This window comes from Erithacus rubecula (genome assembly GCF_903797595.1).
Source record: "Erithacus rubecula genome assembly, chromosome: 5".
NCBI classification, from domain to species: Eukaryota; Metazoa; Chordata; class Aves; order Passeriformes; family Muscicapidae; genus Erithacus; species Erithacus rubecula.
Genome location: NC_136687.1, coordinates 56,578,776 through 56,600,156, shown reverse-complemented (window position 1 = coordinate 56,600,156; position 21,381 = coordinate 56,578,776). Strand labels below are relative to the sequence as shown.

Sequence of the window (21,381 nt, the reverse complement as noted above, 5' to 3'; positions counted from 1 at the left end):
AAGAAAAAAATCTTTTCAAGATTTTTTTTTTTTTTTAAAATTAAAGCAGTGAAGGAAATTTGTAATTGGACATGGCTATCAAAATATGTAAAAATGGTGCCGAGAAATGTGTTCTTATCTCATGTAATTGCTCTGTAATTGTTGGGGAGGAGAATCAGATTAGGGAGGCTAAGTATTTCCAATGCTGAAGTTAATGTATTTTTGCAAATAGTGGGTCTAAGTCTGAATTCCTTGAAGTCAGTGGGAGTTTGTGTGTTTTGCAGAATTGGAGCTTGTATTTGGAAGTTCTCAGCTTTATGTAAGAAAGTTTGAGTTTTTGGTTTGTTTTTTTTTTTTGTTAAGAATAATCAAAACTTTTAATCAAAGGATTCATTTATGTTTAAAATATTTTTTTAAGTAGGAAGCGTTAATCTTGAAGGTATAATTTATTTTTTTTTGACATGTCTTTCTCTCCTACTCTCCATTATCTCTTTTAAAACTGAAATACAGAAACATTTGCATCAAGCTTAAAAATCAGTAAATCAGTAAATGCTTTTAATGATTATAGATTTTTTTCTTTGGTTTTGGTTTTTTCTTTTTTTGTTCCTTGAGTATGTTGTTATGAAACTCACCAGGAAAGCATTAGCTAGCTGTAGTGATTGTTTTTTGGACCAATTACAACCTTTAAACTAAAATGTTGTATATGTAAAGTTAATGTTTTCGTGTCAGTAATTTCATTTGGAAGAGTAAGTTGTTCTCTAAAGCCATTCTTAGTGCTTCCAAAGATAAAAAGAGCCCAAACACATCTGAACTTGTGCTGTAGGTTCTAGTGTAGATGAAGATTACAGAGCTGAAAACCAACCTTCTGTGGAAGCTGTGCTTCACAACCATTATGAAACTTCTAAAAAACATTCTGCTTCCAGCAAAAATGGTTTCCTTGAATTTGGTACAAGAGCAAGTATTTTTGCTGCTGTGGAAGCTGGTTCAGTTTTGTTTCCATGCTAACCAAATTTGCACTTTGTTTGACACTGTGTGTGGTGCTCTTGCTGCCGGGGAGCTGCAGCAGCTCTAATGTATGTGTAGTAGATACTGTGTCTGTGAAAGCAGAACCAGCCCTGGAAACAAAACAGGGATGGCTGAGTCCTATAAAACCTGCTTGGAAAAGTCCATGGGAGCAAAGGAGCAAAAGGGAATCTTCCCCAGTTCTGGGAATGCAGAAATGGAGACTTGGGGAAGGGTTTTCCTAAAACCATCCAGGGGTGATCTGCAGGAGACAGAAATAGGATTGTCAAAGCACTTTTGCTATCAGCATCCCTGATTTTTGATGTGAAAAGAAAGTTAGTACTCGTCCTGAACTTGCCAAAAATCTAATACTTGTCACAGCAAGATGCACGTCAGACAGTGATTTTCATGTCTTTGCAACCTTTTCTGGTGTCTTTCAGAACTGGGATCTAACCTGAGACATTAAGTAAGATGCAGAGCTCATTTAAACATGGCTGTTGCTGACTTGCAGTACTCTGAGCAATTTTGCATTCTTAGCTAGGAGGGGTGGGGTGGGGGTGGTGATGAGGAAGACTGTCAGGGACTTGAAAATCACTCTTTCCAGCCCTTCCAGGACTGCAGGCAAAAGCTGTCCATTTTATGTACTCTAAAAATTCCTCCATTCTCTTCTATTTAAGTTGAACATTCATTTTTAGGCTAGAGAGACCAAAGTTTTAAAGACTGAATACTATTAAATTCAGATGTCAAAAAAGAAAAAAAACCTACCCACTTAATTTTTGGGACTTGGTCATGGAAGTACGTGAATCAGATAAAAATGCTGAAGTTGGGAGAAAAGAAAATAATACTATTCTGAAAGCAGGATTTTTTTGGAAAATGTACTGATGCTTATGGGGATATTTAGAATGTCTCCAGATATAATGTGGGCAGAGTAGGAGCGGAGTAGTTGGAAATTTGCAGAAAGTTTAAAGGCTACATAATAAAACAAAGGCAGGCCACATGGATGTTCATTTCTCATAGGTGGAACCAGTGCTCCTTTTATTTCTGTTTCAGGAATGGAAGGAGCATTCAGGCTGTGCTTATTTATAATCGTTGATCCTTAACTCTCATGCATATTCTCTGTATTTACACATGCGTTCTCCCTCATAATGCGGAGCAGCGATTTTCTTTGTCCTTTAATGACTTGTTTCCTCTTCAGTCATGCTTCCATTCACTTCCTTTTGGCTCTTTCTATTAACTCTAGCCTATTCCAATTCCTGCTTGTTGCTGCTTTTTACCCTGTCTTTCCTTTTCTTCCCAGCCTTTAATTCCTCCCATCATTCTGTTCCTTCTTCCTTCCTGCCTCCTGCCAATGGCTCAGATGGTTTGAGTGACCAAGATGTGGGAATACTACATGATGCATGCAGAATGGAGCAGTGGCCTGAGAGAGTTAGAAGTCAGTGCTCCTTTCAGATTTCTCCACTGCTGGCAAACACTACCTCTTAGACTAGGAAGCCTTAGGAACAAGCCCTCAGAAGATGGGCTTTGCTGTGGAAGCCCTTCTGGAAGTGGGTGCTGTGCAGCTGGCGAGGGCATGAAGCTGTAATGTACACTCGTGCAATGAGGAAACAGAAATACAAACCAAAGTGCTTAACCCAGCACCTTACACTTCTGCTGGAGTAACTTGATTTAGTAAGTTAAAATGTCAGTGCTGGGGCTGTAGCACTGCTGTTTCCTTTCCCTGCCTTCTCGACGACAACGGCACTCCAGGGTTTTTAAAACATCTCCCAAAAGCGGGAAGGATCACGGAAAACATGCTCCTAATTGCACACAGTTTTTAATATTCCTGGGATCTGTTTTGAAGGGTGCATTTGACAGAGAGAAACCCAGCAGCCCCACACTGAATCCTTTGTCCTTCCTGCGGGGTGAAACAGTAGATAGCTTACTGTAAGTGTGGCTGCCTGCCAACCCGTGGCGCAGATTCTTTTTTTAATACTGTAAACTGGCAAGAAATCAAGAATTGCCGTTCTTCCTTTTATTTACTTTCCCTTCTGTATTAAAGAGCTCAGTAAATAAGAGAAAGTTAAATGTTGAGTGAAGGTTTCATACTGATTAATCATTAAATAGCAAAGAGTTATCGGTTCGGGGGGGGGATTTGCCCCCTTTTTTCCATTTCTCTTTGGTTGAAACTGGAAATATCAGTTGCTTCATCTGGAATAGATTATCACAGGGAAAAGTCTGTGCAGTTTGAAATGAGGACAGAGCAGAATGCATCCATCATGCATAGTTTAAAATAATCTGCAAGACTGCTTCTGATTTGATCCTTAGATGTACTTCCTCCCGATTTTCTTCAAAACTTGTGTTAATAATGAGTACTCTGTCTCTAGAAAAGGCTTTTTTGTAGAGTCTGCCCCCAGCCTCTGCTTGTAAGTATTTTCTTATTTGAACAACTAAGCTTCCTGAAATAGCTGCTGAGTTTTTTTGTTTTGCTGTTATATTTAAAAGTGGTAGAGGGGTGTGGAGTTCCTTCTGCTGCTTCTCAAATCCAAGGCATGCCTTACAATTTGCTTTCACGCTAGAAAGGGAATCGGCATTGCTGCTTTTCTCATGGTTTTGTCGCTAAATTATTGGCAAAATTATCCCCAAGCAAAAGAAATTATGTTGGTATTGATATAGTGCACATTTGAGTGATTTATCTTGAGAGAAATGGATTTCAATGGGCATGATGCAGGAGGCCAAATTAAATTTAAAAATTACTGTTGCTGTTAAATACAGACCTAATGTGAAAAATTAGCCCACAACAGATTGTTTTAAATCCCAAAGCATACTGTGGTTCATTCAGAGGTCAATCTTGCTTAAAACATATTAAACATTTAATAATATCAATATATATCTGTTGCTGACTTGATGAACCTACCATATAGACCATGTATGCACAGCTTTTTTAGAGGCATTGTTGAAAAAAACCATGGATTCATATTTTGTTTCTTTTATACTTCTTGGTTAATTGGAAATTAAGGTTTCTGGAAATGATAAGGAATAGTTTTGCTTTAGAAGAAGTGAATTGTGACTGGAGAAATCGGGACTTGATCTGGCAGATTTCTTGAAATAACTTGCTCAAGTCATTATTTGTTTTGGGGAGTTTTCTTTTGTTTGTTTGGGTTTTTTTTTCCCTCTGAGTTCTTCATCTGTAAAATGGAGATAATCCTGTTCCCTTACCAGATGGCAGTATGTTATAGATAAATTAATGAATGTTTGTGGGACAAAGCAGTAGCACTTAATGGGTTCAGCATAAGTATTCACATTAATGATTCATATTAAAGAATGATTGAAAAACTGCATTAAATTGGAAGTTGGGAGTCTGCTGTCCCAGAGGCAGAGGCTTAGTTTCCAATCTGCAATGCCCAAATGAGGGACACAAGAAATATTTATTCAGGAAATTTTGTAGTTTACAAGTTTCCTTCCTTTGGTTCCTTCCTTCCTTTAGCTAGAAAGAAATTTTTTTTTCAGACTCTGCTGGACAAGTCTGGATTTCTGAAGTAAATTCTCTTTGCATATAAAAGGAATAGGCACATTTTTGTGGCTATTTGTCCAGGTGATCTGGCACAAAAATTAATGAGTAAATAAACTATTTAAAGTTTATTAAATTTGAGAGATTATCCAAAGAAATTAGAATAATTTTTCTAAGCAATTATTAAAAAAACCCAACCCTCTCCTGCAAAAGCATGGATGAGAAAATATCCCATCTCAGTTATAGCCATCAGAAATCTTCCCCCCATTCTCCTTTTTCTTTTGAATCTGTTATTTAGATTCAAAGATTTTTAGCTCGTTCAAGATATGTAGGAAAGTTTTCTTGCAAAATGACAGGTAGAACTATCACAAACTTGTTACTATTTTAGAGGTGTTGGATAAGATGCATAATTATCTTGAATACAGTTTCGGTTTTGCTGCCTTTTCAGTGTAGCAAGCTACAGGGAAAATACAAATCCAGTCTGCAAGGATCCTGGACCTCAAAGGGAGAAATAAGTAGGTAACAACTCTACTTTCACTCGTGTTTTGCAGTTTTTATTTTTCATAAATGGGGTTGTTTGTTTTAATTGTAAGTGGCATTAGTTCATCCCTGTTTTGTTGAGGGAAAATAAAGAAGTATCTGCACAGAGCTGGAGTTACAATGTGCCGTGTGACTTGAGAAGAGTCTACTAATACATGATTCTCCTTTGATACTGGGAGCAGATGATCTTCAATACCTAGCAGATTTCTGTATATATTTTTAAAATATATAAACGCTTGATATAAATGTTACAATGACTTTGTTTAATAAAAAACAGTGCACTGCAGTAGCATTTCAAAGTTACTTTTGCCTTGTTCGGATAGTTCTCTCGTGGATCTCAAAAGCTAGGAGGTTTATGCTCCTTTAACTCTATATTTGGAAGAAACAGAAAATGGTTTTATCACTTGCTTCCTACTGAGATACTCAGTTCTTACAGTAACAATTTTCCTTGGCTGTTGCAGTGTGTGCCAGGAGATTGCAGATCCTGTGTCTGTACGTAGACTTGATACCTCAGAAACTGCCTCTTATCCGATATGCCGGTAAGGCAATTACCATGAGTCAGATGAACCCTCCACTCCAGGTTCCTTGTTATGGGTCAGGCCAGAGCAAGACCTTTTCTGGTCAGGGAGCCAGTCTGTGAATTAATGTCAGTGAGAATTACGGGTAAAATCCCCAGCCATGGCTAGTGTCCAAAATCGGTAGCAAGACTGGTAATTTAAATGTCTGCCGCTCCTGGACAAAAATAAGCTGCTTGCATCTCGCTCTTTCTCTCATCTTAACAAGACTGTTTTGGATTTGTCCAAGTAAAACCAACAGAATAAGTTAAAGAAGGAGGAAGAAGTTTCAGTAACTTCATGTTTGTCCGTGTTTTTTTCCCCAGCTCCTTAAACCGGTGGAAGGATGTCCCACTGATCGCCTCTCAGCAGGTCACGGCATAAGCTACTCCCTGTTTTATCCCTCCGATGAGACCGTAAACCACTTGCTGCATTCACTCTTTCCTTTGCCAGGTCACGTTTGATTTTCTCCCCCTGAACAGGGCTCAGAACAGCCCCAACTCCTCCCTTTCCAGAGCTGGGGGCTGCTGGGCAGAGTGGCACTCACAGCCCCATGACCTCCGTGGCTGCCTCATCTCCGCGGTGGCACCTGCGGCAGTATCGGCCACAAAGGGATTTTCTTTATTGCATTAAGCTTGCAGAGAGAAGATTTAGTAGGTGTGTCGCAGTGCCATTAGCCTCCTGTGACCCGGTGTCTCAGCAAATCCTTCCATGGCTGTGCAGAATTTGTTTTACTTTGAGCAAATTCGTCTTCATTAGAGCCATTTTGAGGGAAACTGTTCTCTCTACCCACGGGGCCATCTTCTTAATTGTAGGTGGCTGGACCTACTGCTGGTATTTGAATCATTATGCCAGTCCTGAGTAACATCCCATCTGGCAATGGGAAATTCAAAAATATGATTAATTGAGTTTCCTTATATCATATGGTTGTGAAACCCGTTTTAACAAACTTTCACACAGAAACAGAAGTTTTATGCTTGTGGTAATTATGTTCATAAAAAAAATGTTTTGGTGTGCTTAGTGCAAAATAACATTTCAACTTTTGGAGGACAACCACAAAATCTATTACAAAAATAAATTTTGGCAGACACATAGGCAAAGGAAATCTATCAAAGTTTGTTGATGTTTTTCTGCAGTGCAGACCAGTTAACAAATTCTTTCCCTACACGAACGAGCAGCATCTCGTCACAGCACTTAAAAATCTTTAAATAACTTAAAGGCTCTTTTCTTTGATGTGAAGTTCTCTGTGCAACACCTGGGTGCCAGGGAGGATAGTTAATTATTATCTTTATTACAGGCGTGGCCTGATTCAAATATCTGTATAAAATGCCTCATCTGTGGCACACTGATACTGCTTGAGCATTGAGTGCCTGTTGTACGTGAGCTGCCTTCAGCTGGGGCGTGTTCAAAATGAAGAACAGAAAATGTTTTATCATCCTTCAGATCCTAAATGGAGCTCTGCTGAAATGTCATTGGAAAAGTTGGAAGAGTCGGAGCCTAGCTTGGGAAAAAAGTAAACAAAGCAGGATTTTTAGGTGAGGTGCAAGAAAGATTTGCCTGTACAAGTAGAAAAGTGAGATCTGCTAGTTTAGACCAGCTGGTTGCCTCTTGCCAAATTCCAGATGACAATGACTAGAAGTAACTGGGTGTGGGTCTTTTGGTGTGAAAGTCCCTGTTTCAGCTGTGACTGCAGGGTATTTTTTGTTGGGGAATTGCTCAGTCATAGAGTCATAGAAAGGTTTGGGTTGGAGGCAACCTTAAAGATCATCTAGTCCCCTGCTATGGGCAGGGACACCTTTCACTGACCAGGTTGCTCAAAGTTCAACCAACCTGGCCATGAACACTGCCAGGGATGGGGCATCCACAACTCTCAGAGCAACCTCTCTTGGTGCCTCACCATACTCAATGTAAAGATTTTTTTCTTGATATATCATCATGCCTGTGTTACTGGATTCTAGACAAATACACAGGACAACTTTCTAGTTTCTTTGGAAAAATGATCAGGGGAAGGATTATCAGTGTTTTGGATAGATGGATGCACTGCAGTACTATCTGCTGCCCATTATTGAGGTCTGGGGTGCAGCCACTGCCTTTGCTTTAAGTCATTCACAGACCTTCCATAGACTTGACATGCATTAGCTATTGGATAAAATGTGAACCCTGAGTGAAAGGATGTACTGCTGAGATAACCTTTAATTGCCAGATATGGGAAGGATTCAAGACCTGTTCCCAGCATTTAAATTTTTTTTTCTTATATCAAATATAAAAAAGCTTTCCAGTTAGCTTGACGATTTTGGGAAGGGTCTTACCCTGAAGTTTCCATTCTCCTTACACATTGCTTAGGAAGAATAAGTACATAATTTTTTGTGTGTGAATGCCTGTTGATGGAATTTAATACTGTTTAACTGAGATAATCTAAGGCTCAAATAATTTTGTGAATTGTTAAGTATCATTTCATCTTTAGTACAGTGACTGTGGTCCCTGGGGTTGAAGAACAGTGATTGTTATGGTTCTTTTACCATCTGGCTCTGTGACAAGAATACCCGATCCTGTGTTGCTCTACATGATGAAAAAATAGATAAATAAATAGGATTTATGAGTTTTCTTTCCGAGGCTTTTCCACAGGGCAATTGATTTTATTTTAGTCTGTACAAGACAGACTAAGACAAGAAAAAAAAAACCCCATGTATTTCTCTCTCTTGCTTTCCCAGGTCTGGTGTAAATGAAAGAAGACTGATATGTACTTAGAGATCTTTAAAAATACCTTAATATTTTTTCTTTGGCTTTCTGAAGAGAAGATTCTGTACTTTTAATTCTGAAGAAGGAAATTTTTTTCAGTAATTTTGAATGCCCTTGGGCCTTCTTATGCAGAACTCCATAATTCTTCATGACAAGCACCTTGCACAAGGCTTTTTGGGGTGGGAACCTTCCTTTTAATTAGGTTGCAGATAAAGGTTCAGCTCAGTCATGTAAGTGGTGAAAGTTTCTTCAGTGACTTTTCCCATCAATTGTGTCCTTTGTGTTAAGGTCAAAAGTATCACTGTTCTTCAAAAATTATCCCATAACCTCTTTTTTTTTTTTGTTTAGGGAGGCAGTGGTCTCCTATGGAAAAGTCTTATACGAAAGATCAAATTGGTAGAATCAGAAATTCAAGATAAATCAAAAGGCTTTTAGTAAATGTGAATACATTCCATTTAATACTAAGCTGTTGTTTTCCACTTTGCATGATTAGGTAAATGCAAAATTAAGTAACAGAAGTCAAGATCAGACACATTTTGAAGGTTTGTTTGTTTTTAAAGTGTATTCCTCTTCCTAGGAGAATGTACTTCAGGTAAATATCAGATCTGACTGTAAACTGGAAAATCAACTTCTCATCTTACTTAAAAGGTGCTTTTGCAGTAAGGGCATTATCATTAAAATAGTGTTTTCCATGAAGAGAAATGCAATGTCATGCTATATTTAACTACTTTGTAAGAGCCAAGCTGTTGTGATGAGAAAATTTCAATAAAATTTCTAATATTAAAATATATTTTGCATTTGGCATTTATCACTTGGAATTACATACTGGTTTTCTTCTTGAAGGAAGGCTTAGAACTGTGTCTGTTTCTCATTATAACAAAGGTACCATTTGTGGTTTTTTAGTGTAGAAATGGTTAGAAGTTGGTGCATTGGTCATCACAGATTAGCAGATATATATATATATATTTGCAGGGTAAAAACTAGCTGTTTGTTGCATGAAAGATAACTAAGGAAATGCACAGGTGAAAGTTTGCTCATGTCTAGCTTTATGCCTAAAGGCCTAATTCTGTACCCAGAGAGCACTGAGCAGAGTGGGATGTAACTGGGAAGGTGCTTTAGGACCGATCCTGGAGCAAGACCCGGCTCAGCCTCCGTCACCCTTTGGGACATGGCGTGTCCTGAAGGGCAGTGCTGGCTGCAGCAGGGTCACTGCTTCAGGAGAGTGCTGAGGCTTCCAGGGCAGGGCTGTGTGTTGTAGGGCACAGGTGTGTGTGCATGAGGATTTGGTGTGGGTTAGGAGTGTTCTCCTGAAGCAAGTCCGCTCATTGTCCCCGCTTCCTGCCGACGTGCGCGCCTTGCCGAGCGGGCTCTGAGCAGGGCGGGTTTCATTTTGGGTGCTGCTGAACCAGAAGGTGTTCCCACCTGGGAATACCCATTCTGTCAGCAGAACCAGTCTGGTTGTAGCTGAAAGTGAAACCAGCTGATGGACAGTTGTCCTCGAGATCAGCCCCTGAGGAGCTGTGCTGCTGACTGCTGTCATTGTCCCCGTCTCGGCCAGGGACTAACAGGGTGCCTGAGGAAGACTGTAAAAGTGCAGACATGTCGTAGTGCTCTCCCAATATATTTTCCCAGCTTTCAGCAATCTGAATCTCACAAACTTCCTGAAGCAGAGATGGTATCTTTGGTTTAATAGCCTGTGATAGATTTTTCTTCCATTAGTTTGTCTTACTGTTTTGTAAACTGTGTGCATTTTTATCATCCACAATATCCTGTGCTGGGTCCTAAGGTAGAACAATGTACGTGTAAAGAAGTACCTTCTTTTTGTTTATTTTGAATTTACTACCTGATCATTTCATTTGATACTCCTTTGTTCTTATCTTGTAAGAGACAAATGATTCCTTATCCACTGCCTTTATGGTGCTCCATTTATCACGGATCTCTTTGATACTGCCTTGATTGTTTGTCTTCCAGGCTGGAAAATCCATGTCTATTTAGTTCCTTGATCAGAACCCATTTCATACCTTTGATCATCCTTGTTCTCCTCCCTGCCTTCCGTCGTTCTGTTGTGTCTTTCTGAGACTGGAGGACTGCATGCAAGCTGGAAAACATATTCATTGTGCAGCATCTGTTGTTTAAATGCTGGCTTGAGGGTGTGTTCTGTGGTGGTCTACATTTCCCATAATTTTTACAGTATTTGCTTTCTTATTTCACTGCTAAAAGTTAACCATCAGTTTTTTATAAATGTCCCCGCTGAACACAAGATCTTTCCCTGCAGTGGTAACAGCTCACCCAGAGTCCATACTGTATTCATAGGGTTGGGGTTGTTTTCCTCCCCACCCATCCTCCCCACCACTCCCTACAATTCTTTATACCTGCCAACACTGAGTTTTGTCTTCCATTTTACAATTTAGTCTTTTGCTATGTGAGACAAGTTGCAGTTTTCTCAGTAAACCTCTGTTTGTATTGCTGTAGGTGACTTATCAATATCAGTAGAGTGCTCTTTCTGCACACCATTCTTCCCTCTTTTTCAACCCATTTGTTCAGCTGTGTCCTACAAAACTCCTGTGGAACACTGGTAGCAACCTATTTTCATAGAGAATCTGAATGCTTAATACATCTTTTCTTTCCCATCTTTTAACAAGTTATGTATTTGTTTGAAGATCAGAGTGGATTGATCTGGTCACGTTTGTCCTCACAGACAATGATTCTCTAGCAATGCTAATGGATTTATGAGGCAATTGTTCAAGTGACTCTCCCCCAGCACATGCTATCCAGCTCTCTGTTCTTTGTAACAGTTCCTATCAATTTGCTCAATGCCTACATCAAATTAATTGTTTTGTAGTTTTCTGGATCCTCCTGAGAGGTCTGTTAGGAGCTTGGCAGTGTGTTTGCTATCTCACACTTCTGTGGTACAGAGATGGGTCTAAATCAGATTAACACAAGCAGTAATAGCTCAGCTGTGTGTATGTGAGCTCCTGCAAAAGTTGAGCAAGCACCATCTCACACTTGTGGTCTGTTACTATTTGTTTTGCCATATTTCTCTGCTGACCTCTGTTGCTGATGTTCAAATTTCAGGCTGATTCTCAACCCAGAGACCAAAAAAACCTACTCCAGTCAGGGGATCATCTACCTAACTTCTTCCATAGCAACCACAGAGGGAAGATATCTTTTAGTTTTGTTGTTGTTTGTGGTTTGTTTGATTTGGTTTAGTTTTATTTCTTCTTCAGCTTTTTTAGCTCTGTGTAGATTTATAGGCAGATCTGTTCCAGGGCTTCTTTTCAGACAGAGATTGATTAGATTATCCAGAGACAGAAGGGATAGACTTTTGTTCTCTGAGCCAATCCATGAGTTTTCTGCTCCCTTTAACCCCAGGCAGCAAGAAGGGAGCAGTGCAGAACTCAAGCCTAAGTCCCTGAGTGAACCTTCCTCAATGATGCACTGATGAAGTGAAGGAACTTGATAAACTTTTCGAGTTGTGTGGATATTTTTTGTTATTCACTGCTGTTTGTTTTGTGTGGGTTGTTTGGGGACTTTTTTTTGTGGTTGTGCTTGATTGGCTTTTTGGGGTGGTTTTCTTGTTTCTGTTTTGTTTTAATTCACTTTAATATTTTCCCTAAAGACAACTAGGAAACCAAACATGTCAGTTATCTTAGTGCAACTTTACGATTTCATAATTGAAGTCACAATGGCAGGAAATGCAGAAGTTTAGGTTTCAGTAGCAATATTGGCCACATATGGACTGTTAACTTCCTTTCTTTTATAATCAATTCTTATTTACGTACTTTGTGACCTACATTAAGAACCAAGGGTCTGGCAAAACGTGATGATTGTTATCCTAATGATGCTCCTGGGAAGTTGTGGGGAAAATAAACTTTTTGGTTAAGAATTTAAGTGCAAGGAGTTTAAGTGATTTGCTGTACTTTTTATATGAAGCTTATGGAACTTAGGAGTGAATGTTGACTTCTGAGTCCTACCCCAAAGTGAACATGATTGATTTTGTTTCCAGTAGTATTTAGTGACTTTGCTGAGATTCTCTACAAGAAACCTCCCTGTAAGCAAGGGAGAGTGAAGAGGAGAATAAAGGGGTTTGGATTATGAATAAGTCTCCAAGGAGACCTAAAGGTTGAGGAAAAGGGTGGGTACTGTGAATTCTCTGGAAGACAAGGGTGTGGGCATGTCTTGAGAGAGGTGAAAATTATCTCTTGGGAGACAGCAGGTGACTTACATACAACTGTGGAGTTTTGTCAAGGGGACCAGGTAAAAATGTTCTGCTCTGTTATAAACAAGTTGATTTCAAACTATGCTAATAAATTACAGATCATGCACTGCAGGAAAGCAGGATATGAAATCCCTTAATGTGCCCTGTGTGTTAAAACAATAGGCATGAACAAAAAGGGAGGGAAAATAAATGGATTTGAAGCACATTTTTGGTTTTGTTTTCAGCTGCTTCATTTAGAGGAGGCCTGTTGGGAATCTACCTGATGGGAATTTGGGTTGTATTGCTCTTCACTAACACAGCTGAGAGGGCAGAACCTGAAAGTGGAGAGTTTTGGACAAGCTTAGAGCTGAAGAGTGAGGCAGAGGGTCAGTTGAAAACTGGCTTTGACTGAAATCTTTGAAATTGCAATGCAACTATGCAAGAACTAAGGTTAACTTCACCAAAACCTCTAGAATTTGTAAGGATTGGACATGAGGCAACAGTTGGAGAAGGTGAAGTTGCAGGTTACAGACCAAGGCTCTTGGCAGGTGCTTGTGAGGAAGGTGTTTGTGCACTGGGCATGAGGCATGAATGTACAATGTGCTCATCAGCCTAGACAAGAGAAGTGCTGGTCCTTCTGGAGGTGCTTGCAGACATGCACAGCTATTTGAAGTCTCAGAAATTAATTGAACATTTTAATTTTTGTTTAGTTACTAGGTAATTTCTGCACTGTGTCAGTGTCGATGGTTAATTACTTGCACATTTCATTAGGAAAGCAAAAGGAGATTGTGCCTGGTCCTTGGCATGATCTGGTTGGTGTTGGCTGTCATGCTGTGCTGAAGTCAGAATTGATCTTCTGCCTTAATATATTGTTAATACTGCATATGGTTCTGTTGTGGCCAGGATATTCAAGTCACTGTGGGGGTTTTATTTCCTTTTTAGTTGTCCCATAGTTGTAACTCTGCAGTGAGTATATGGTCCACAGACCCATTCTTTTTCTGTCGTCTGTCATTTTCAAGTAACCTCAAGTGTGACTCCTTTATATTATGAATAGTATGTATTTCCAGTTGTGATGTAATGGTTGGCTAGTGGCTGAGATAATGAGCTGAAGGACTCGAGCTGATGATCTCATCTTTCAGCCCGCCAGACTCTCTAAATTTTTTTGCTAATCACTGCTCATAATGAATACTTACTTACCTAGAATATTTCTTGGTACTTCAAAATTTTTCGTATCAAGCAAGGGGTGAATTTAATAATTAATCTAATGGGACTTTTTATTATTTGAAAGAATTTTCTTGTGCCTTTTTAAGGTAGATTATTTCTCTGATTTCTGTTGTACTGATACCTCCCTTGTTCCCTCCATGGCTTTAGAGAATTCTTGAACACTGAAGACCAGTCATAGTGTTTAATGAGGTAGAAGGAGGGTTTTTTCCTGAGCAGAGTTTACATCTGATTATGCAGAGCCTCCAAGTGCACTGGAAGTTCTGTATGGCATGTTTCATAAAAGTAATATTTTAGTAAAGGAGGATCTCATATGACATTGCTTTTCATCTTGCTGCAAAATACTGATGTTCCTTCTTGGGTGGAAGCCATAGCACACAGATTTGTGAAATGAATGTTTATAAAACCAGAGTTTTCAAGTACTTGTGGGTTTTTTTTTTTGCTCACGTTTGTTTTTCTGGAGTTGACTGGATCAAATTGATTTAACTCTGCATGTAATATGTCGATTTTTAGGTATATTTAAAGGTCTGTATTCATCCCACGGGTGGATTTTTGACTGAAGCATCCAGGTTCACAATGCAGCTGCTGTGGTCTGCATCTGTAATCCAGAGGAGCAGGGAGGTGCTGCCAGAGGGCAATCTGCAGGTGCCTTTGTTTCAGTTCTCAGTGCACAGATAACGAAGAGGAGAGCAAATATCTTCTCTTCTTTTTTAATTCTGAAGTGCTGTCATCTTTTCAGCAGTGGGGTTTGGCATCCTACCTCCGGAGAGGTTTGCTCAGTCACAGCCTAGTCTGTGTAGGATGCTGTTCTCATACTGTTGTTTTTTCTTGTTAGAGCTTTGATAATGTGACTGTCAGGTTGGCATCTCGCTCTGTTTTGTATCTACAACCAGCAGAGCTTCATTTTTGCATCTCTGTCATGTACTAATGAACTGAGTCTTGAATTCTGCTGTTGCTCCTTGAAAACTAAGTGCCAAATTTGTTTCCACACAAAGCTCCTTCACTCAAGATGTGAAGTAGATTCAGATGTGCTAGCAAATACACTTTTTAAAGTTTGTCTTTCCCTGCTTTCTGGCTACTGATGGAAAAATCTGATTGCAAACCACTTTCTGACTATGCAGACTTCATCCATACAGAGGTTTGGAAGAGCAGTAGAGTGGCTTTTTAACATCAATAAATAATACCAGTAGCATATGGCACGTGGAAATTTTAAACACTGATAAAATACAAACTTCTAGAAGGTGCCAATATAAAGAGAGATGTCAACTTCCAAGTGATTCTGGCCTTGCAGTAGTTCAGAAATGGTAATATTCAGGGAAGATGTCTCTATGAATTGTATGTTATGGTTTGCTTTGTTTCTGGCATGCTCTACAAACCCAGCTATGTGACATGGGACTGGGCTTCTCAAATTTTGCTGCTCTTTCTAAAAATGAACATTGAAAACACATTAAAGGAGTTTGCAAGTAGCTGTTATCAAGTGACAAGTCTGGTGGTAGTCCATGGTGCTTTTAGAACCCACTGTGGAGGGCATGACGTGGTTGAAGGTTGGTTAAGGTGTTGTTAGAAGAGCTGGGGGACAGAATTCAGAAAGATTCTTTGAGAATCTATGGTTGCTGGTCCATATCAGAGGCTACATCCTCAATGCTGCTTCAGTACTTCATTGGAAAGTGCTGATTATTTGGGATATAGCAGATTGCCTGTTTTTACTTCCTTACACATACCTACTTACATTTGTTTTAGCTAAATTAGCAGATGAGCTTGGCCTGCCCTTTGTGGTCACCCACCACCTAGATAAACTCCTGATTAATTGAGAGATGCAAGGGTAGAGTAATTCTCTCCTTACACTGCTTGTGCTTCCGACTGATTATGTTTCTTTCCTAATTATTTACAATTATATTAAAATTAAACAGTGTGAGAGGCTAATACAGTCAGTGCATTGGGCACAGGAACCAGCCATAAGGCAATTATTCAGCTCTTGGATGAAGAACTGTGATTTCTCTTCCTAGATCTCAGTACCAGGGGTGGGAATGATTATGGCATAATGAAAGTGCATAAGTTTCCCTCCTGGCTTGTAGCTGATGAGGTTTTAATGTAGCCCTTTGATAGGCAGAGGAACAAAATGCTTTATAATTTTGACAATGGAGTTTTATCAGATTTTATAAAAGGGATGGCAGGACAGGGTTACCTGTACTAGCAGGGAGCTGGGCTTGGTTACTTGAAAGGTCTCTGCCAGTCTTATATTTTCTGTTTCTGGCAAGAGGAGAAAGATGACCTGCCTGCCTGAGGAAGGTTTGTGTTGTCAACAGAGAGAGCTCTCCTTTTGCAGAAAAAAATGGAAGTTTTTTCACAATTCCCTGTCTGCTCCATATTAATATGCACAGGATATAATAAAATAATTTTCATTATTTTATGGGGGAAAAGTATTTTTCCAAATATTTGTAAAGGCCATTTGTCATTTAATTGATCAAAAATTCTGTTTATATTAGTCTGTAACTCACAGTCCCAATAAATGTTCAATCAAGAAAGATTTACCAGTGCAGAGAAGGAGCACTGAAGTGCTAAAAAATAACTGAGCCAGGTAATAGCCAGTAGAAATAAAGCTTATCTGCATCTTACTTTTAATAACATAGATTTTGGGACTTTTAACATATCCTATTCTATCTTATTTATTTTCCAAGGATTTATATTTGCTCCAGGATTTTTTTCTCTTATAGGTCATTGAAAGTTCCCTAGAAGTGGTTTTAGGTTTTCTATGCTTAATTCAGGTATAAATCTCAATGGGGAAAAACAGTGCTTTTACTTACTATAAGTATCCCTCACAAATGTAAGTTTTGTTACTAACCTTAAGGGGTTTTGATTTTATTCATCAGTTTATTATAGTTCACATATTTTCTTCTTATTTCATTTACTGGAATCAATTAGGAGCTGAATTTTGTCTTGAAATAAAAAAAAATTAAATATTTTGAATGCTCCTAGGTGCCACTTTGTTGTGGGTATCTGTATATATTCATATATATTTTATAGCAATTTAGATAATTTCATAAATAAAAGATAAAGACACATTTCAAACGTTATAAAAATTTCAAATTATTTGAAACAGTAATGCATTTAAGAGTAGTGAATAAACAGTTGCATTTGTCAAGTAAAGGGAGAATATATGATGTGATACTGCTGTGTATGTAAAAGATACCTTAAAACTTTCAAGTAGCATTTGCACTGTTTTGATTTCAGTAGAAGGTCAAATAAGTTTTAACAGAAAAAGTTCATAATATTTACTGAAATGTTGATCTTTCTAATGGAATGCATTTGTGTAGTTTGTAATACCCATTCTTTATTCCACTGAATATTATATTTAAAAGTATAAAATGCAAATGCATAAAGAAAGCACACAGTTGGAATGGTAGGAAATATTGCTGTTTGGGTAAACTAAGAAAATATTAGCATTCTCCACTTGCTAAACATGCCCCTTTTACCAAAAAAGACAAAAACATACTATCTGAGTCGTACTGCAGTTGCTAGTAGAACATTTTCCATTAAAACTGTTTACCAGTGAATGTAGGAACTATGGAAGTTTTTACCAAGAACATCACATAAGGGTTAATGAGATTATGGATAAAATGTTAGTTTGTAATGCTCTTTATATAATAAATATACCCTTTGATATGAAAAAGAAAATAACTGAAGGTTAATCTTGAACTTCATCAGAATAAAAATGCAGCTTTGCTCCTTATCACTTCGGTAAAAGCTTTTTAACAGAATCCAAATTTTTTTTTTTTTTTTTCCCTTCACATAGCAAAGGGAGTTTAGGATATACTTGGAGACTGAATTAATTTTCACAGCAAAAGCTGAAGTTGAAATGAATATTTTGAAAAAATGAAGGACCAACCAACATGCTTGGGTTATGTCTCAGATGTTTCAGGGTATATTGTTTTGTTTTGAGTTCAGGTTTTGCTGTGTTGCTGGGTCCTGTCACTTCTAAGTCATATTTGCTCTTATTGACTGATGAAATATATAAAAACTCAATATGTTTTCACATGAGAACTTGCTGGCAAAATTAGACCAGTCTTTGAGCTCCAGCTGTTAAGTCATATCTGAACTTATTGGAGGAAAAAAACCAGAGGTTAGTTTTCAAAATATAACAAACCCATAATTAAGCTTATTAGTTATTCATCTTTTAACCTTTTGAAGTAGATACATTTTTTTTTTTGGAGATGTAGAAAGCCACTAATTGTGTTTTATGACTGCATTAAATACTTCACTCACAAAAAACCACAGAGATAAAATACCAACCCAGAGTAATGTTTTGATGTCATTTGGTCCCCACGTGTGTGTAGGCATACAGACATTGCTGTTTTGCTGGCTAGTATTCCAAAATGGAATATAAATACTGGAGTATTTTCATTTTTCATGCTGTTTCCTGCATCTAATCCCATGGGATGTGATGTAGAACTGCTAGTAAAGTTTGTTTGTTTTTGTAGGCTTGGGGGGGGTGGTAGGTGGGGGTTAGTTGCATTTCCTTAAGCATTGTTAACTATGTGTTTAAATCTTGGAACTGGGTCAAGAAATTCCACCTCATAATTACATTTGTGGTTTAGTGGCAGAACATAATACCACTGCCTTTAACAGCAGATTGGGGAGAACACACAAAACAACCCTCTTGTCACTCTGTGAAGCACAGACCTCAGGGATAAAGGCCTGGTTTTGAATGCAAAAATCACATTCCTAAATTTATTTTCATTGCTTAAGGGAGATAATAGAACAAATGGTTGATTACTAAAGTAATTTTATGAAATGTTGATTGAAATATCTTAATTCTGAGCTATACAGTAATATATTAGATTAATAATAATGAGAAGGAGGCTGCATTGCAGTAGATCAAGCTGTTGACTTTCAGATTAGTTCTATTTAGACAAAAAAATAGCATCATTACAAATGCTGGAAAATGTGTGTTCAGAGTAGTACTCTTGAAGCCCTCATGCTAATACTATATATTGAAACAAGGGTTATTTTTCCTTTGTTTCTTTGCATTTAATTTCTGGACATGGTAATTCGTTGCACTCTGTCTCTGGTTTAACAGCTGTAGGGAACACAGAAAATCAAGCCACCAAAAGGACTTTTCCTGCATTTATTGTGTTAGCAGCTGCCACACCACATTCAGTAGGAGCCTCCAGCTGTTGTCCAGAGTGGGAGTGCCAGGGATGTTGTGATCTCACTCACCTGAAGGTCAGAATTCTCATTCTGGAGCCAGCAAAGGTAATGCATTAGTAATAAAATACAGAGAACTGTAAAAGCAAGAAGTTACATAATCTCCTAGTATATATTGGTTGCACAAGTGGACTATTTGTGGTTGGAGCTGCTCCATCCATGGAAATACAAGGGAATTAGTAGCCATTCCTAATTCTACAAACTAAAAACAAAACCTACAAAGGGGAGGGGTCTTTCTGTCCCAGTGTGATCCTATTGCCCAAAATGCAGCAGGAGCCCAATGTTCATGGAAAGAAGAGATGATCAGTTCTGCACATGGATTTATTTCACTGGGCTTGTCTGATGAGCTCCTCTCAGGTAGGACAATTCCCTCTTCTGTCCAGGCATTAGAAAGTATCCATTAGATACTAAATATTCATGGCCCTGTGCTAGTATTACTTTGTTAACATGTGAAAAAATCATTCTTTGCATATGTCTCCATCAGAATTAATGAAAAAAAAAAAAGAAGTATTAACTTAATGCTATCCTATAGTTGTTAATGTTTTTAGGATTATGTTGTTCTCATACCTCAGGCAGGTCTTCACCTTTGTGTTGATACAGAAATAGTCTTTATCACAGTTGTATCCAAGGTTGGATATCTTAGGATCTAGATCTTTTTTTGTATCCAGACACTTGCAGATGACAACAGTCCTGGTCAGATTTTTTAAGGTATGTAAGCAGATTGGATGGGTTTCTGAGTGGTTAGTTATCTAACCCACTTAGACTTTTTTATTCCCTATTTAAGGTACTGAAAAAACCTGCAAATCCAGAGGCCATGTAGAATCACATTAAACTTTCCAACCAGTATTTGTTACATATTTTACTTTTAGTAGGGACCCGTGTCAGTCTTTGTATCACCTGAAGTGTTTGGCCTTGCTTTGGGAGATGGGCTAGATGAATCTCTCTCCAAGTGAAATGCATTTTTATAACAACAATGTGAATTTACTTGGGAGAGCACAAGTCGCTGTAGGATTTGAGGCATAGTTTACCCCAGTCTGGGCTTAATTCAGCATGTAATTAAGCACATTTTTAACTTTAAGCATATGAATAGTTCTAATTAAATTAATGGCTCTCAGTGCAGTTGCGTGATTCTGCCTGCCTGAAACAGACTGTGGGATTAGGACCTTCATTTAAAGGTTGTGCTTTACAGAGTGCCAGAGTTAATCCCTGCCCTTACTAGAAACATTAGACTATTGTAGCATCTGAGAACCAATATTCCTGTTGCAGAAAAAGATAAATGCCAGTTTTCTGTAGCTTTTCGGAAGACTATCACCTATTCGTCTGTACAGAGTGTTGGCAAAACAGCACTGATAAGTAATAACAAATGTGGTTTTGTGGTTTCCAGTCTGCCACATCAATGCTCTGCAAATGAGTTTGGTTTGCAGCAGGCACTGCATATTGTAAGCTGTTTCTGAGGCAATATTTAAATATACTTCCCTGGCAGCATAGAAATATAAATAAACATGTGGTGTTAACTTGTAATATTATTAATCTGAGTGAACTTCAAAAGTAGCTTACCAAAACTGCAGTGTTATTTTTGTTGGATTTCAAAGGAGATGTGCTGCACAGATAGCAATGTTGTATCAATCACACAATGAAATCAAAGTGGAAACAGTGTTTGAAAAAGCCTTGTAGAGTTTTGTACTGATGTGCTAATCCATTCAGATTTTATTGTTAGCATCTGTACTGAATGATTGGAAGAATTACCACATTAGGGGCCCTTGAGACAAGCATTATTTACATTTGTGTCAGTGAATTTGATAAATACATTTTCAAATTTAGGGAATTGGGGGGTTAAGCTATTAATGAAAATTAAATAGTATTAAATGTGAGAATATGATATTACTGCTTATGCCTGTTGTTATTGCTATTATTATTATTATTATTGTTTTTGTAATTGTTGGTATTATTAACATTATTGTTATTATTAAGATAATATTCCAGGTAAGCACTCCTATGTTGTTTAGCTAGAGCTTCAGCATTTGTTAAAGGATAATGATATTTTTGAACAGCAAGGAAGAGTACATTATATATTAATTAGCAGGTAGATGATGACCTTCCACCATTTCAACCAGCTGCACAGATTTGCTGTTGAAGTCTCTCAAAGCTGTATCTTTGCTGCTGGTACAGTTTTCCTGGTGTCAGGGAGTTTGTGGCAAACTGTTCTAGTAGAATTTCCCTGCACATGGTGGCAGTGTGGAAGATCTCACCACACAGAAACAATACTTGCTCTATTTGCTTTTTGTTTGATAAGCCACAGTGTAAAGAAGTGGCCTTTTTTTGTTGTTGTTTTGGGGTTGGCATTTCTGTGTTCATGCCCACTGATGAATAAGGTGCCTGTTGTCTGTGTGTATTGGTAGCATGCTAATATAACTCTGCTGTCTCACTTCAAAGAGGTTGTTTGTGTGTCACTGGGA

The 21,381-nt window shown here is 38.3% G+C and overlaps 1 protein-coding gene and 1 long non-coding RNA gene across 7 annotated transcripts in view; both read left to right on the top strand.

The window, feature by feature from the left end:
• NR3C2 (nuclear receptor subfamily 3 group C member 2) overlaps nucleotides 1–21,381 on the top strand; it is a gene marked incomplete at its 5' end in the record, with an annotated part of 184,180 nt that overhangs the window by 32,498 nt on the left and 130,301 nt on the right. The window lies entirely within an intron of this gene.
• Nucleotides 3,243–9,038, top strand: LOC306802136. Of its 3 annotated transcripts, none has more exons than XR_013774275.1 (4): nucleotides 3,243–3,383; nucleotides 4,917–4,983; nucleotides 5,889–6,015; nucleotides 6,860–9,038. It is a non-coding gene; the product is annotated as an uncharacterized lncRNA (long non-coding RNA). The 3 variants fall into 3 exon arrangements; XR_013774276.1 differs by having other exon boundaries at nucleotides 5,889–7,097; nucleotides 8,274–9,038; XR_013774277.1 differs by having other exon boundaries at nucleotides 5,889–9,038.